We start from the raw sequence: 18488 nt of genomic DNA on the forward strand, positions 1-18488 counted from the left end.
ATCTTTCTAATAACACCACTAGAGCACAGTTTCTAGAGATGTGGATGTTGCACTCTTTATATGGGGATTGCCTTGTGTTCTATAAATCTAATTTAAGTATTGGTACCCTAAACTTTTTTCTTTTTGCGTGGGTGTTATCTTTTCTTATGGCAGAAAGTTAGCAACATGCCTGGTTGTCTGTTTTGGTGATAATTGAGTGATTCCTGTGGTTGGCTATGATACCGTCCCAGCTGAATGTGGTGATTTGTCTTGCTCTTAATTGCTAGAAACAGTTCAGATGTAAAATACCTTTTGCAGCTAGCATCTTGGCAGCTTTCCTCCCAGACTGTACATCTGAGTGCTGACTTTAGGCGAAGGTGTGTCATCATACCTCTCAACTGTACAGATTTTTGCCTCATATTTTTGGTCTGTTGCTTATAAAATTATGGTTTTCTGGCAAATCCATTGAGGACTGAAGTCAGAAAATGACTGATACGAGTTTCAGACTTCATACCCATCCAGAAAATTTGTTAATGCAAAACCTGTTCCATCAATGTTCTAAGTTTGTAAGAGCACTATTTAAAAATTGTCCCTATTTTTTGAGTCTTTGTTCCCTCCCCCCATTATTTGTGCCTTTGTCCAGATTTCTTCCACTAGGAGATTTGAGAGATATGGCTATGATGACTGAACCTGTTGTAGTCGTGGTACACTCTGTTATTACAGAACTTTTCCATTCCCACAGAGCATGAGTACATAGCTGTTGTGTTGTAGCAAGCTGCATGGATGCAGGTGAGCACTAATGCTGTGCAGTTACATCCTAATACACTGGGCTGAGCACTAATGCTGTGCAGTTATACCCTAGTACACTGGGCTGAGCACAAACGCTGTGAAGTTGTACCCTAGTACACTGGGCTGAGCACTAACGCTGTGCAGTTTTACACTAGTATACTGGGCTGAGCACTAATGCTGTGCAGTTATACCCTAGTACACTGGGCTGAGCACTAATGCTGTGCAGTTATACCCTAGTACACTGGGCTGAGTACCAAACAGCAACCCTAAGGCTGATGTATTGGCCCCATCATCTCCATGAATGCATTTGTAAAACTACTTGGCATGTGGCACTATTATTCGTGGTATTCATGTCATTTGTAGGGTTACTGCTCTTAAAAGCTTAGTTTGGTTTGTCGAGTTCCCCCCAACACACTAGTCTAATCTAGTCATAGGTGTAGGACCTTGTGATAATCGAGGTGCGTCTGATAATCGCACCTGTCCTTGCACACTATGGATGTCTACTGATGGGTTGTTTGGAGTTATCTGTGTATATACATGCACACAATGACATCAGCCTGTTGATGTGCGCAGTTTGAATCTGCCTGTACATATTTATGGTAGCACCATAAATTGACATTTAGCATATTTAATTTGTTGACAAAGCTGGTCCCACTAGGTTTGTTTTCATTAGACATCTGAAATAGTAATAAACTCGGGAGAATTTGTCTGGGACACTGAATATTCCTTGAGGAGCAGCCTTCTTGTGGTTAGGGAGAAGTTCCAGTTTGAGAAAATGGGGAATGCTGAAGTAGTGAATTTATTAGGTTACTGTTTTTGCCAAAAGGTTATATGTTGCATTGAGCTGTTTCGCATACTCTGCTGTACTGAAGGACATTAGTTCTAGGAATAAACATCGAATTGCTTTGGAGTAGAATTTATGGATTCACAGTAAAGGATTTTTTTTTTCTTTTAGCTGAAAAACCATTTGCCTGTTGGAGATGATACTAAAGTTAAGACTGAAGGTCATGTGACCTGTAGTAATACAGAACAGCTCCACGGCACCCCCCACACCAGCCAGTACCCCCATCCTGGTCTACCTACACCAAGTAAATACTGGAAAAGCGCCCCTGCTAGAGAGGCACCCTAGGGAGCCTATGCCTAAGGCCAGCTGTGACAGAAGGGTAATGAATGGACAGCTTGAGGATGCTTTTGCTGTTGTAGATCCAGATAGTGTATGTTTCGGGCATTTTGTATGTGATTTATGGCACAGGATAACACAAGACCTGTAAGTAGTCATGGTTCCAAAAACATGGTGTTATTTATTTGCATGGCTGAAGGTCTACTTAGCAGATAGTGGTGTCTTTGGTTCATAGGTAATTACTAAGCTAACAACTGTATGGGGCTCTTAAGCATAGCTAGGCTTCCCAAGTGTATCTGGCAAGTTTTGGTACCATAGAGTTATTTTAAGGGGTTTGTGTAGGCTTGGGCAATGATGGTCAAGCATTTATAGGCTACCTTTGTCTACTAGAGACGTGCCAGACCAGGGTAAATTTCCAATTCCCAATCCACTGGTCCGAGTTGCACTTGAATTGGGTTAGGAAGGAACTCTGCTTCATGTGGCTGGGAAGCCTGTTGCAGAAAAGAGGTAATCTGAGACACATAGCTGTTCCTCTGGCATGTGTTATTTGTGTTGCAGGCAAGGTTTAGATCCCTAGATGGAGTAATTGTGATCCTGTTTGTTTTGTGGATGTTCAGCAGGTCTATAGTAGCAGGGTCATGGCCAAGCTTCTCTCTGGTGTAGCTGTAAGAATCCTCTTGTCACGCTACGCAGGATTGGCTGAAACCATGATGAAGGTTTAAACTGCTGCAGGATGAGCCTTGATTGGCGAGAAACTACTTTTGTCAGATGTATCCGTGAGAAAGTGAAGGACGGCAGGATTCATACTTAATATGGATCTAATCTTTGTATGACCCAAATGAAGACATTGTACCCTTTGGATTTGTATATTTTTCTAGCAGCAGACTTCTGTGATGTTGTTCGGATTTAGACCATCCTGGCCATGGTACATTGTGTCCCTATCCATGAATAGAACTAGAGGAATCAAGCAGTTAAAAGGACTAAAGGTCCAGGTGAGGCTATGTTGGACATGTGGGATAGAGGCCCCTGACAGGGATCCAGAAGTGGAGGTCTGCATATCAGACAAGATCATGAAAGAGGAAACTAGGTTTGTCTGTGCTAAGCATGGGGCAATGAGAATGACTTTGCACAATGTAGCTTTCTATGAATTTCATAAGTGGCAGCAAGGTAAAAGCATAAAGGAGACGCAAGGAAGCTGATGGACTTAGATCATCCCTGAAAATCTGGTCTTGTGGGAGTAGGGAAAAGTTGCTACTTTTGTTTGGGTAGGCAAAACCAGTCATAGCAATGCTTCTTCCAGTGACTGAAAAGTCTCCTTGCTGTGGACATGCTGAGAGATCACTTGTGGGGCAACAATAGACATGTACGAAGCTTGTCTGCTGCATAGATGGCATTACCTGGAATGTGCTGATGTTCGTGTTTCACTGCTGCAGTCCTAACCATTGGGTTGTCCATGCTGTGGGTAGCACTCAGTCGGTCCGAATACCAGAGTCAAGGTTTTGTGCGTCGGCTGCTGTCGCTTGTTGGGTGATGTCAGGTCATCTGAGCTATAAACGAGAGCAAGCGACGCCATTGCCTCAGTTTTTCTTGCCGTGGAGCCAATAGCAGAAGCAATTAGCAACAGTGCTGGTCAGCTATTTCCAGATTTCAAACTTCAGCTGAAAATGTCTAAAGCTAAGTACCCCATGGAGGATCCTTCCTTTTTCTTGCACTAACCGATGTCTGAAAAAGTCAATAACGGTTTCTCCTGTGGAAAGCAGATACTACACCAAGACTTCCATTCTTGCTGCGTCACTTGCTTAGGGCCAGATCGCGACGTACCCCGCTGTCGGTTCTATGCCCTCTAACACTGGAACTATTCGTCGTAGAGCTCTGTTTGTAGCCAGTTATTTTCGTCTTCCATCTCCTATTACTGATATGGCATCGGTCAGTCAGCAAACTGCAGATCTTTCGAAGAAATGTGAAGATATAAAGGATAGAGACTGCATAAGACCAAGCCTTCCGACGATACCACTGCTAAATGGGTAGTTAGTTCTTTGGAATTCAGTGAGGTGCTTTCGCAGCCCCGGATGCCCGACTTGATTACTTCGCAGGCCTCTACTGAGACACTTTTGGAGTCCTGTATGCCACAGATGTCTGCATCGCCTAACGAGACTTCGGCTGTCTCTGCCTCTGTTTGGTCCGGAGCCACCAAGCAGACACCGGCTTCCGAGGATACCGCTTGCGCTTCGGAATTCACTTCTAAGCCTTCGCCCTCTCTTCCGACTAACATGCCAACAGCACCGAGGGATATTCTTCAGGCCAGACCTAGAGCTACTCCAAAGAAAACAGCAAAAAGTCTCTATTCCACTACTCCTCCCCCTCAAACTAGAATGCTTAAAATGGTGGAGGATCTCGTCACTTTCATCCAGGGTAATCGGGTCACTCCAGCCAAAAGGAGAAGGGATCCTTCTCCAGACATGCAGTCAGATTTAGACTCTGAGGGATCTGAATCCTTTGTTTTTGAAGAGAAAAATCCTCTTACTGCCTATGAAGACTCAGATGCAGAATAATCTATTCCTTCTGCATCACCTCCGGAGGACTTTTCCTTTGGGGAAACCCTCCTCACCCTCACAGAACACTTCCAGTGGGAATCTGTGGATTTCCATCAATCCAAGAAAAGACCGAGTTTCTGGACGTACCCCAGCACAGGCCTCTGGCCATCCCACCCATCTTGAAGGTGGTAGATGATGTTTACCAAGAATCCAGCCTTATCCCTGATGCCCTTCCACCTGCCCCTAGAAAACCTGATGGGTACTACGGGTTACCCGACTCTCACAAATTCCTCTACAGAAATTCTGTAGCAGATCCAGAGGCGATTACTCAGGGAACTAAGGGAGTTAAGGCTACCTCTGCAAAGAACCCTACTCCCTCAGACAAGGAATCCAGGGCCTTGGACAGATTGGGTAAAGTATGTACCTCTACAGCTTTAACTATAAGGGTACTCAACTGTCAGCTCCATATGTTAAAATATCAACAGCACACTTTGGAACTTTTGAAACAGAAAATTTCTGCTTTACCAGATTTTACCAACAATAAAGAGATGGCAGAATTACTGCACTCTTCATCTCAGGTGGCAAAGCGCTCCTTGCACTGTGGATTTGACGCCCTAGAAGCCTCTAGCAGGGCAGCAGTGACAGGATCTGTTATCAGACGACATGCATGGCTGAAGGAACAACCTCTCCCTGATCATGTCAAAGCTAAAATCATGGATGCACCTCTTGACAAAAAACACTTGTTCGTACAGAAAACTGAAGAGGTACTCAAAAAGATGGAAGACTAAGCAAAATCGATGCAGACTGTTAAAGATTTTCTTCAAGTACAACCTCCTAGGTTCACCAGAAATTTTCCCTCTAAACACTGGTCCTTTTTTGCACCAAACAGGCAGGCACAAGGCAAAACCCGTAGGGACAGACTCACCAGGACTCCAACTCAGGGCCAGCAAAGAACTAAACAGTGGCCCCCCTCAAATACTAGAGCAGGGAGTTCAAAAGCAACCCTGTAGGGAAAAAAACTCTCAATGACTACCTTTCCCAGCTCTGCCTGCCTCCTCCACACCAAAAGCTAGGAGGAAGGCTATCTCTATGCAGAGAAAATTTGGAACTCTAACAAAAGATCAATGGGTCTTAAAAATCATTTCTCAGGGGTACAAATTAAATTTCCAAGAACGACCACCTCCAGGAGCATACCCAGACTTGCCTCCAAACCATTGGGCAGAAGCACTAAAACATGTGCAAAACCTAATATCCTTAGGGGCAGTAGAACCTGTACCTCCAGAACAAGTTGCAAAAGGATTCTATTCCAGACTATTCCTTGTTCCCAGGAAAGAGGCGACTTGGCGTCCCATCCTAGACCTATTCTTTCTCAATACTTTCATGGTAATCCCAAAATTCAAAATGCTTACCTTACGACAGCTTCTACCAATGCTGCCAAACAAAGCTTGGATGGCCACCTTAGACCTAAAGGATGCTTACCTGCACATCCCAATAAGTGAATCATGCAGAAAATTCCTGCGCTTCAGAACAGGATCACTACACTTTCAATTCTCTGCCTTGCCCTTTGGCTTATCTACTGCTCCCAGGGTATTCACCAAATGTTTAGCTCCAGCCATTGCCTTTTGCAGGCAAAACAATGTACAGATTTACCCTTATCTGGATGACTCTCATCCAGGCAGACTAAAAGGAACTGCTCCTGCAGCAGCTCTCATTTGTCAAAACCTTACTCGCCTCTCTGGGGTTCACTATCAATGAAAGGAAATCAAAACGGACACCTACCAGTAAAATCATATTTCTGGGAGCCTTACTGGAAACAGAACAGCAAATGGCCTTTCTGTCCCCAGAAAAACTTTTCTACCAAAATACTTCACTACTCTGGCCACCCAAACCCAGCTTTCTGCCAGGAAATTCCTGCAAGCTCTAGGGTACATAGCCTCATGCATCCTCCTGGAACCTCTGGCCAGACTACACATGAGGAAAATTCAGTGGTACCTAAAGAACCTGTGGTGTCAACACTCACAACCTCTGTACACCTCCCTGCCTCTTATCCCTTGCATAAGATTCCTCTGGTGGGCCCAGGCCTGTGCTCTGAACAAGGGACTTTCATTCACCCTCCGTCCCTCAGACCAGACCATAACTAAAGATGCTTCAGACATAGCCTTGCGCGCCCTCCTAGAAGGCAGATGCGCCCAAGGTCTCTTGGATCACAACTACTACCCTTGCACATCAACCAAAAGGAAATGATAGCAGTGCAAAACTCTCTGGCATCCTTCAAGCCCTCCCCCCCCTCAAACCCAGGGGTTTTGTCATATAAACAGACAACACCACAGTCCCGGTAGTACATCAACAAACGGGGAGGGACTCAGTCTTACCCCCTGTGCAGACTAGCCATGAACCTGTGGCTAGCAGCCTCATCCATGGGACTACATCTTATAGCCCAATGCCTACCAGTTATCAACAACACTTTGGCAAACCACCCAAGTGGAAACCTGCTGGACCCACACAAATGGCAGATTCACAGACATTTTTAAATTAAAAAAAGAAACCAAAAATGTGGATGTCACTGCAACAAAAAAAAACACCAAAAAAACAGCAGAGATATTCCAATGGACAGGCAGACCAGTAGATAAACAATATTAGCGTACCAGTTTACCACTTTTGTCAGGAACTGACTTCCTCAGAAATGTACATCAATCAAAATACAACCATCCTTTTAAATACCCTAATTTTGGCGCCAAAATTCAATTAAAAACAAACCATTAATAACTGATCAAAAACTCCTAATAAATACATTTTATCTAAACAGCCTCTACAATATAATCATAAATATATATAAGGAAAGGGAGGAAAAAACAAGAGCAATACCCATTGCCCCAGGTTGGCACCCACTGCTGCGCAACCTATCTGACTAGCCCCCCCCTGGCAGCTACCTCTGATACCTCACCTGCTATCCGGGGGGGGGGTCAACGATGCTGCGCCCAGACCTTCAGACACCCAGGCTTTCAGCATGGCTTATTCTACCAAAAACAAGAAATGAGCCAGCAGCAAGTAGATTGTGTCAAAAAAAGAGTAGTTTAATAAAAACTACCCCAACAGCATAATGGCATCCAAAAACAAACCGGTTTCGGCAATGGTTGAAAACCTAGCCTTCTTCAGTGTACAACAAGGAGCCAAAACAGAAATGCTGTATTTAAACAGATAAAGCCATGCTGATTGGTTACAAAATTTTGAGCATGTGCTGATTATCAAACAGCATAAAATAGCAAAAAATTTTTTGTATGATTGAAAATACATTCAAAAAATAAATCATTTTAAGGACTTGAGTACATTCATATTATGATTGGCTATTTCTATGTATATATTATATAAAACATATACATAATTCAATATTCCAAATATTAAAGCACCAATTATACATGATCCAATATTGAACAAAAATATATAAATATACATATATGCAAAATGCATAACAAATCAGAGTACATACTACAATATTGGCATTAGCTATTTCAATATATATAATTATATGTGTGTATTCTGAATATTGGAACACCATTTGTTCAACAAGCATGTATAATATATTCAATTTATAAACAATCATTTAACCCAGGGCTAAATAATGCTCCTAGTTTCGTAATCCATTTCTTTTCTTTAAGGTTGAGTTTATTGTGCCAACCACTCTTAATGGTTCTGTCACCAATGATTTTGTCAATAATAGTAAAATGAAATTTAGCAGTGCTATGCGTGAGAGTGTGTTTGTATAATGCATTGGTATTCTTATGGCATCTAATATCACTGAGATGCTCAGAGATACGTAATTTAACTGGTCTTGACGTCTGCCCTACATAAAATGAGTGGCAGGTGCAACATGCCAAATAAACGGCCCAATCAGTGTTACAGTTAGCAAAAAATCTAATGTCAAAAACTGTATTAGTATTCCTACTGGTGAACTCCTTAGTTTTCAACATATGCTTACAATTGACACAGTGGCCACATGGAAATGAACCAATAAGCCTATCACCCAAAATTGTAGTTTGATATATTTGTGGTAAAGTGGACTCATAGTGATGTTTGTAGTGATTAAAGTGACCAGCCAAATTCTTTCCCTTACGAAAAGAAAAAAGGCATTTATTAGGGATAATGTTTTTAATTCTGACATCAGCCTCCAAAATGTTCCAGTTATCCCTGATAATCTTAATAAAGTTGTTGGTATTTCTACCAAATGTTGTAGTGAGTCTGAGTTTATTTGACTTTGTATGTTTCTTTTTATATGTTAGTAAATTAGGTCTGTGTAGACCCAATGCATAATTCTGAGCCATGGTCACATATCCTGAACAATAGCCCCGCTCAATGAATCTGTTATGCAAATCCTGAGCATGATTGACAAAAGTATTATTCTCAGAACAATTATGCCTAATCCTAATAAATTGCGATTTAGGGATGTTCTTTGCAATGTGTTTTGGATGAAAGCTGGATGCGTGGAGAATCGTATTGTATTGGGGGAATTTTCTATGGGTTTCAGTTGTCAAGGTGTTATCATTATTTCTAGTTACCAAGACATCCAAAAATGTAATGGATTCCCGATCATAGGTAATAGTAAATTGTATTCCCCATATATTATCATTCAGGTATTCCATAAATTCCTGAAGATATAAAATATCCGATCTCCACACCATCCAGCAATCATCCAAATATCTGCGCCAGATATCAATTTCTGGCAAAAACAAATTATGAGTGTCGTCATAGATCATAATTTGTTCTATATAGGCCATAAACAGATCAGCATAAATGGGGGCAAAAGATGCCCCCATAGCTGTACCTCTGATCTGTAGGTAGCATTCCTGGTTGTAGAAAAAAACATTTTTAGTCAAAACATGCTCAGTTAGATTCAACAGGAGAGTATTAAACCCAGGTTGGTATAATTTAGATTCCTTGAGCCAAAATTCAATAGCATCAAGTCCACCCCAATGTGGAATGTTGGTATAGAGTGAACTTACGTCCAAGGTACAGAGTAACCAATCTGAATCCAACTGCATATCATTTACAATACTCAAAAATTGAGTAGTGTCCTGTATTCGTGATCTTACATATAGTAACAACGGCTTTAGATGCATAGTTAGAAATTCAGAAAGAGGTTCAGTTATCGACCCCATACCTGATACAATCGGCCTTCCAGGTGGATGTGAAAGATCCTTATGTATTTTTGGTAGAAAGTAAATATGTTGTCTAGTAGGATCAGTAATAGTTAAATGATAAAGTGTTTTCTTATCAATAATACCATTATCAACAGCAGAATTCAAAAAGTCATCAATATCCTTTTTGAAAACCAAGGTGGGGTCCAGTGGCAGGGGAATATTTTGTTTGCTACACTTCCTTTCTGCTCCTGCTGGGGGAAACCATGGTGGACTGTGTTATTGTATCTGTGACCATGCGGTTGGTTTAAAGTTTTTGGACTTGAGTTCGTATTACTTTTGGGCTGCTCTATATTCCATTCCTGAAGGTGCTTTTGTGCATACTGCTCTTTACATCATACTGTCGCACGAATATTGGATTATCTTTATTTGCATTATATGCAGTACGAGGGATATCATCTCCGGCATTGTCTGTGTATACCTTAGGGTGAGTGGATCATTTATATACGGACTGGGTGAATCGCGATTCTGTTTGGGGCTCTCTGGAATATACATTTTATATGATATGGAACCAGGGGAACCTAACTAATACTTTTTCAATTATATGGCGATTTAGTATTGATGCTGTGGACATTACGTGTGAGTAGTGTTTGAATATTGATTGACGACGATTTGGGAAACCGGGTTTTTGGAGCTATTCACTGAGAGCTGTACGTGCAGGGGAACATTTTGTTTGCAACACTTCCTTTCTGCTCCTGTTCGGGGAAACCATGGTGGACTGTGCTATCGTATCTGTGACCATGTGTTTGGTTTATGTCTTTGGACTTGTGTTTATACTACTTCTTTTGGGCTGTTCTATATTCTATTTTTGAAGGTACATTTGTGTATACTGTTTATCATACAACATTTTCATTTGATATCGCAAGAATATTGGACTTTCTTCATTTTTACTAATTGCAGCACGAGGGATATCATCTCCGGTATTGTTGGTGCAGACCTTAGGGTGAGTGGATCATTTATACACAAACTGGGTGAATCGCGATTTTGTCTGGGGCACTCTGAAGTATATATTTTATACGATATGAAACCAGGGGAACCTAACGAACATCTTTCCAATTATCAACGGCTGTATATGTGTGTGGCCTTATTTTCAACATGGCGATTCAGTATTGATGCTGTGGATATTATGTATGTGTAGTAGTGTTTGGATTGACGACGATTGGAGAACTTTATCAACATCTTATAATAACTGACATACTCAACTTTAAAAAGATAGCAGCCATATTTTTCATTTTTTGGCTTGCCACCTGTGGATGACATTGGAACAGTGTTTAAACAATCCCATTGTAAAATCTGGGGATTTTGATTCAACTGTTGGAGATATCTGATTCATTTTTATTTTTGATGTAACTGATGGGACTTATTGACTTTTGGAACTTTATGTTAATAGTTTATATATACTTTTCTGGTAGGCGGAATTCATATTTTCCGTCCTTGGGGCTGATTTTTAGCACATACATGATTGTTACATTGGCCGACAACTTTTCTGTATTCAGGGGTTGTGAGCTATTTTGATCATTTTTTCATGGTGCAACTTCATATTAACATAGGACTTTTGTTTAGGTCATGTTTTTGATTTTTTGTATAATTTGTCACGGCCTACACAGGCTTAGCGTCATTTGCACTTTGTTGTAAGAAGGATTGGATTATATTTTATTCTCATTTTTTGAGATAACATCTGTTTATGTTCAAAAAGCACAGGATCTTTTGTCTATATGAATGGATAATTTTTCCAGTTTTTAGCTGGAGTTAATCTGTTGGATTCCATACTGTGTTCACCTTTTATTTTGCCCACTTTAACAATTATTTCTTTTTTTGGGGCATATACATATGCTGTGCAATTTCAATATTGGTTTCTCATTTTTGATTGGATATATATTTGGTGCAAGTTTAAGATGCTAACTAAGGGTGAACACTAGTAAATCTGGTTGATTTATGATTACTCATCCGGATAGCTTATTATAGACATTGAAGACGGATTATGCCTTTGAACTCTACAGTTAGGAATTCAGTTTAAATAATTTCATATAATAATATTACTATTTTGAAGTCTCTATGACTGATTTAACTTTAGTATAAGCCAACCATTGTTTGGCATACTAAGTTAGTATTAGTCCATGACTTACTTCACATGATTTGAACAATAACAGTGCTTTTTGATGTACAGTTATGTATGGCTTATGTTTAGGTTTTGCTATATTACCTTATTGTTTTTTCATTTTCGAAAAGATTTAAAAATTTAACTTGTGCCAGTTTTATATACTATTTAAGGGTTAATGCAAACAAATTTTTGAAACAATTAAGTTGATTTATGACCATCTTTCTGTTATTATATTACAGACATGGTAGATTTATGTTGCTTTTTATCTCCACAGTAAGGAACTCAGTTTATATGACTCTATATAATAATATTTTTTTGGGACCTACATGACTGATTCAATTTAGCATAAGCCAACAATTTATTTGTGATTGACAGACTAAGTCAGTATCTGTCCATGATATGTTTGATATTATTCGAACAATACTAGAATATTTTGATACACAATAATATTTTATTATAATTTTCACTCCATTGATTCTAGGTGTATCTTTGTTTCTTGAGCAATATCTTTTCACTTCTGGGACTATCCTCTTTTAATATTAATAAATAAATGTTATTTGTGGGCCAAGCATTAGACCTTTGATTATCTTTATATATTATTATACAAATACCACTATTGACCTGTATCAGACGTGGCTATAACGAACTAATTTTTAGTTCTATGGTGTATTGCCATTATTGTCTGATTATTGTTTGATCATTTGATCTTGATACACAGGCCGTGGTTCCATAAAAGAATAATTTGGGTCACACTATGGATCTCCAAAAGCTTCTTTTGGATTTATCATCAGATAAAGATGATATTGCAGCATTTGGCATTGGGAATGACACCACTGCCTCAGGAAATATGATTTCTTTAAAACCCGAACAAAAATGTGAACAACAATTTGCCTCACTTAACAAAAATATGAAGGCCTTGAGATCTAGTGTTTGGCACCACAAACTATTAAAAGCATATTTGGTCAAGGGCATATGCCCTAGGGGTCTCAGAGTGAAAATACAGCCCTTGGTGGCTAGTCCAGATGATAATTTACTTTCGGAATGGAATCTTATACAACAGGAATGCTCGATGAAGTTTGTCAAAGCTTTATCTGAGCATTACACTAGAATCATTGAGAGTGAAACTGCTCTAGTTTTGAATTCTATTGAGGAATGCAATCATTACCAAAATGAAACTTTTTTTCCTGCTTTATTATCAAAATTGAGTACTGAACTGTTGAGTTTTGATACTATTTTGAAGGACAGAAAACTTAAAAAGTTTTCTCGTGATCTTTCAGATTATGATAAGGGACAACCGTTCAAGAATGTTAGGCATGTCCGATTCCAAGAAGGACAGAATGTTAAGAAGCAGGTTTCTAAATCTAAAAGGAAACGTCCACGTTCCATACTAAAAGGGCACAGTAATAATATTGAGTCCACTGATTTTGAGACCTCGTCTGGTACAGATACTGGCACACAGTCTATCATGGATTCCCCCACCCCCAAACGTAAAAACTATGTATCCCCTTTAGGGAACACAGGGGGAGGAGGAGGAGGGGGGGTAGGAAGCACAGAAAAAGTCACCAGTCTGCAAAATTTGTTGGAGATACTGACCAAAAAATAAATAATGTATGTAACATTTCTAGTACTATACTAACAGATGAACAGATATCTCTACTAAATAAAGGTCTATCCTTTATCCCTGGCTTTTTTGTTCCAGAAGACTCATTTACTAATGACTTATTTACATTTTGTAGACTTATTAATTTAAAATTGTTTTTTCAGGAACAAGGGGACACTGAACATTCACAAATGGAAGGTTTCAAATATCATACCTCTAAATTCACTCCTCCTATGCATCCAGCTGTCAATCTCTTTTTGAGAAGTGTACTTAGTGAGTTACATTTCAAGCATAATTATGAGAGACCTATGTCTAATAACATCACTGATGGTGAAAAATCTTGTCTAGAGGAACTTGTAAATAATAAAGATTTGGTAATTATCAACGCAGACAAAGGAGGGGCAGTGTTAGTGTTAGATTGGTGTGACTATGACATTGAAGCACATAAACAACTCAATGATGCTAAATATTATACCAAAATGCCACTGGACCCCACCTTGGTTTTCAAAAAGGATATTGATGACTTTTTGAATTCTGCTGTTGATAATGGTATTATTGATAAGAAAACACTTTATCATTTAACTATTACTGATCCTACTAGACAACATATTTACTTTCTACCAAAAATACATAAGGATCTTTCACATCCACCTGGAAGGCCGATTGTATCAGGTATGGGGTCGATAACTGAACCTCTTTCTGAATTTCTAACTATGCATCTAAAGCCGTTGTTACTATATGTAAGATCACGAATACAGGACACTACTCAATTTTTGAGTATTGTAAATGATATGCAGTTGGATTCAGATTGGTTACTCTGTACCTTGGATGTAAGTTCACTCTATACCAACATTCCACATTGGGGTGGACTTGATGCTATTGAATTTTGGCTCAAGGAATCTAAATTATACCAACCTGGGTTTAATACTCTCCTGTTGAATCTAACTGAGCATGTTTTGACTAAAATGTTTTTCTACAACCAGGAATGCTACCTACAGATCAGAGGTACAGCTATGGGGCATCTTTTGCCCCATTTATGCTGATCTGTTTATGGCTATATAGAACAAATTATGATCTATGACGACACTCATAATTTGTTTTTGCCAGAAATTGATATCTGGCGCAGATATTTGGATGATTGCTGGATGGTGTGGAGATCGGATATTTTATATCTTCAGGAATTTATGGAATACCTGAATGATAATATATGGGGAATACAATTTACTATTACCTATGATCGGGAATCCATTACATTTTTGGATGTCTTGGTAACTAGAAATAATGATAACACCTTGACAACTGAAACCCATAGAAAATTCCCCCAATACAATACGATTCTCCACGCATCCAGCTTTCATCCAAAACATATTGCAAAGAACATCCCTAAATCGCAATTTATTAGGATTAGGCGCAATTGTTCTGAGAATAATACTTTTGTCAATCATGCTCAGGATTTGCATAACAGATTCATTGAGCGGGGCTATTGTTCAGGATATGTGACCATGGCTCAGAATTATGCATTGGGTCTACACAGACCTAATTTACTAACATATAAAAAGAAACATACAAAGTCAAATAAACTCAGACTCACTACAACATTTGGTAGAAATACCAACAACTTTATTAAGATTATCAGGGATAACTGGAACATTTTGGAGGCTGATGTCAGAATTAAAAACATTATCCCTAATAAATGCCTTTTTTCTTTTCGTAAGGGAAAGAATTTGGCTGGTCACTTTAATCACTACAAACATCACTATGAGTCCACTTTACCACAAATATATCAAACTACAATTTTGGGTGATAGGCTTATTGGTTCATTTCCATGTGGCCACTGTGTCAATTGTAAGCATATGTTGAAAACTAAGGAGTTCACCAGTAGGAATACTAATACAGTTTTTGACATTAGATTTTTTGCTAACTGTAACACTGATTGGTGCGTTTATTTGGCATGTTGCACCTGCCACTCATTTTATGTAGGGCAGACGTCAAGACCAGTTAAATTACGTATCTCTGAGCATCTCAGTGATATTAGATGCCATAAGAATACCAATGCATTATACAAACACACTCTCACGCATAGCACTGCTAAATTTCATTTTACTATTATTGACAAAATCATTGGTGACAGAACCATTAAGAGTGGTTGGCACAATAAACTCAACCTTAAAGAAAAGAAATGGATTACGAAACTAGGAGCATTATTTAGCCCTGGGTTAAATGATTGTTTATAAATTGAATATATTATACATGCTTGTTGAACAAATGGTGTTCCAATATTCAGAATACACACATATAATTATATATATTGAAATAGCTAATGCCAATATTGTAGTATGTACTCTGATTTGTTATGCATTTTGCATATATGTATATTTATATATTTTTGTTCAATATTGGATCATGTATAATTGGTGCTTTAATATTTGGAATATTGAATTATGTATATGTTTTATATAATATATACATAGAAATAGCCAATCATAATATGAATGTACTCAAGTCCTTAAAATGATTTATTTTTGAATGTATTTTCAATCATACAAAAAATTTTTTGCTAATTTTTGCTGTTTGATAATCAGCACATGCTCAAAATTTTGTAACCAATCAGCATGGCTTTATCTGTTTAAATACAGCATTTCTGTTTTGGCTCCTTGTTGTACACTGAAGAAGGCTAGGTTTTCAACCATTGCCGAAACCGGTTTGTTTTTGGATGCCATTATGCTGTTGGGGTAGTTTTTATTAAACTACTCTTTTTTTGACACAATCTACTTGCTGCTGGCTCATTTCTTGTTTTTGGAGTTATTCACTGAGAGCCGTGCAGTTCCTGACGTGCAGGGGAATATTTTGTTTGTTATTCTACCAAAACCAACAAGGAATCTATGCTAAGCAAGCAAGTCCTTGACATCACAGAAGCCAGAAGGCCCAGCACCAGAAAATCTTGCGCTGGAAAATGGAAAAGATTCTGCTCCCAGAGCCAGTCCAAGGGGGCAGACATGCATCTTCCCTCCATTCCTCTTATTCTAGATTATCTTGCTGAGCTTCTTAATAAGGGTCTCTCCTTCTCCTCCATAAAGATCCATGCCTCTGTCATCTCGGCACACTTTGATACAGAACAGCCATTGTTCTCCCACCCTCTTATCAAACAATTCCTTAGAGGAGTTTCTAATATCAGGCCTCCCAGAAGACAGCCCACCCCAGCCTGGGACCTGAACTATGCTTTAGAAAAGGTTACCCTACCTCCCTTCGAGCCTGCAGCATCCTTGGAACTAAAGCACCTCTCTTGGACGACTGCCTTTCTCCTGGCTATTACTTCAGCCAGGAGAGTGTCAGAGCTTCAAGCCTTAAAGGCCATTGAGCCTTTTATCTTCCATGCAGGCAGAGTCTCCCTGAGAACCAATCCCTCCTTCATACCAAAGGTGGTTTCAGATGTTACCCTCAACCAGGCCATCCACTTGCCCACCTTCTTCCCTAACCCTCAGAACAAGGGGGAATGAATACTGCATTCTTTGGATGTGCATAGGCAACTCAGATTTTATCTGGATCATACAGAGACATTCAGGAAAACTGACCCATTCTTGGTCAGCTTTAAAACAGGGGCACAGGAGAAACCAATATCCAAACAGACCATTTCCAAATGGGATAGCACATTGCGTCCAATTCTGCTACTCCTGGCATGGAAAACCACACACTAGGACCATCAGAACCCATTCCACTAGGGCAACCTCTACTTCCACAGCATTCCTTAAAGGGGTACCCACCAAGGACATCCTGGAAGCTGCCACATGGACTTCAGTCCTCATCTTCACCAAACATTACCATCTGAAACTATTCTCAAAAGTTAGGGCTGGGTCTGCAATTCTGCATGGCATGCTCAATTTTAAGTTGCTGTCAACCTTCCACCCGTTCAGCTTTAGGAATCTTCCCAATGGTTAGGACTGCAGCAGTGAAACACGAAGAACATAGTACAGTTGTGTACACTCACCATAAATGTATTCACTGCTGCAGTCCTGCTTTCCCTCCCTCCTTCCTCCTGATGTCTGCTTTCCTTAGAGAGACCCATTTCTATGAGGGTCTGTGACACCAGGACTACTACTAATGATTAAAATTGGACTTCTTTGGTTGGTTAAGGCAAGAAAAACTGAGGTAATGGCATCACCTGCTCTCCTTTATAGCTCTGATGATCTGACATCACCCAGCAAGCGACAGTAGCCAACACACAAAACCTTGACTCTGGTATTCGGACCGACTGCTACCAGAGCATGGATAACCCAATGGTTAGGACTGCAGCAGTGAATACAGTCTAACATCTACATTTATGGTAAGTGTACACAACTGTACTTTGTTAGAAAGCAATGTGAGGCAGTTGCCCATTCCTATATTCTCAGTGCTTTCCAGCAGAGGAGAAGTATGCCTTTGTTTCACCATGTTTAGTGATGTACCATACCACTGCAATGTAGGAGTCTATGGCAGCCATACCCTGAGGGGAGTTCCTGAAAGTCATGCACTGTAGGTGTTTGTGACATGCCTTGGATATACGTACTGGTTTAGTCATTGACTTATGAAGTTAAAATCACTGTATTCAGATTCAATTGCAGCACCATCGTATGATGTCTTATAAGAGGGGCCAATGATGGATTTGTTAGATCAAGAGACTGTATTACTGTTCAAGCTAGTTCTGTTTTAGCAATTGCTTCACAGAGGCTTGCACTAGAGGACTTTACTGAGAGGGAAGATTTGCCCTGACTGATATGTTCAGGTGGCAGCAGATACACTATCTGTGGGGGTTCTAGTGACAATTTTACTTTAACTAATTCCCGAGGACTGGCATGGTTACAGAGCATGTGTTCTTACAAAACTTTGAGCCAGTTATCTAAGTCATGGAAGACAAGGTCGCAGAAGTCTGAATCTGAAATACATTTGGGTAAACCCCCGGGGGCTGTGGTTGAGACCAAAGGGGCAGGGCACTGAGCTGGTTCTGTATGTTTTCCATCCCAGAAGCAAAAATCTTCTGGACACCCTTAACATTTTTAGAGAGTCGAGGGGTTTGATGGCTAGATCCCACTGAACTTCGATCAGGTAATTTGGTGCCCTAATGAAAAGTGCTATGCATGCATGCTTTTTTATCTTTTGTGATCCATGAACCTTATGTGGGAAATGGTATCACTTGGGC

General features: G+C 39.8%; 1 protein-coding gene across 1 annotated transcript in view; it reads left to right on the top strand.

The window, feature by feature from the left end:
• USP25 (ubiquitin specific peptidase 25) overlaps positions 1–18488 on the top strand; it is a 2531105-nt gene that overhangs the window by 822828 nt on the left and 1689789 nt on the right. The gene's annotated exons all lie outside the window — the stretch shown is intronic.

Source organism: Protopterus annectens, chromosome 5.part0, assembly GCF_019279795.1.
Source record: "Protopterus annectens isolate FY-2018-M chromosome 5.part0, PAN1.0, whole genome shotgun sequence".
Taxonomy (NCBI): domain Eukaryota; kingdom Metazoa; phylum Chordata; order Ceratodontiformes; family Protopteridae; genus Protopterus; species Protopterus annectens.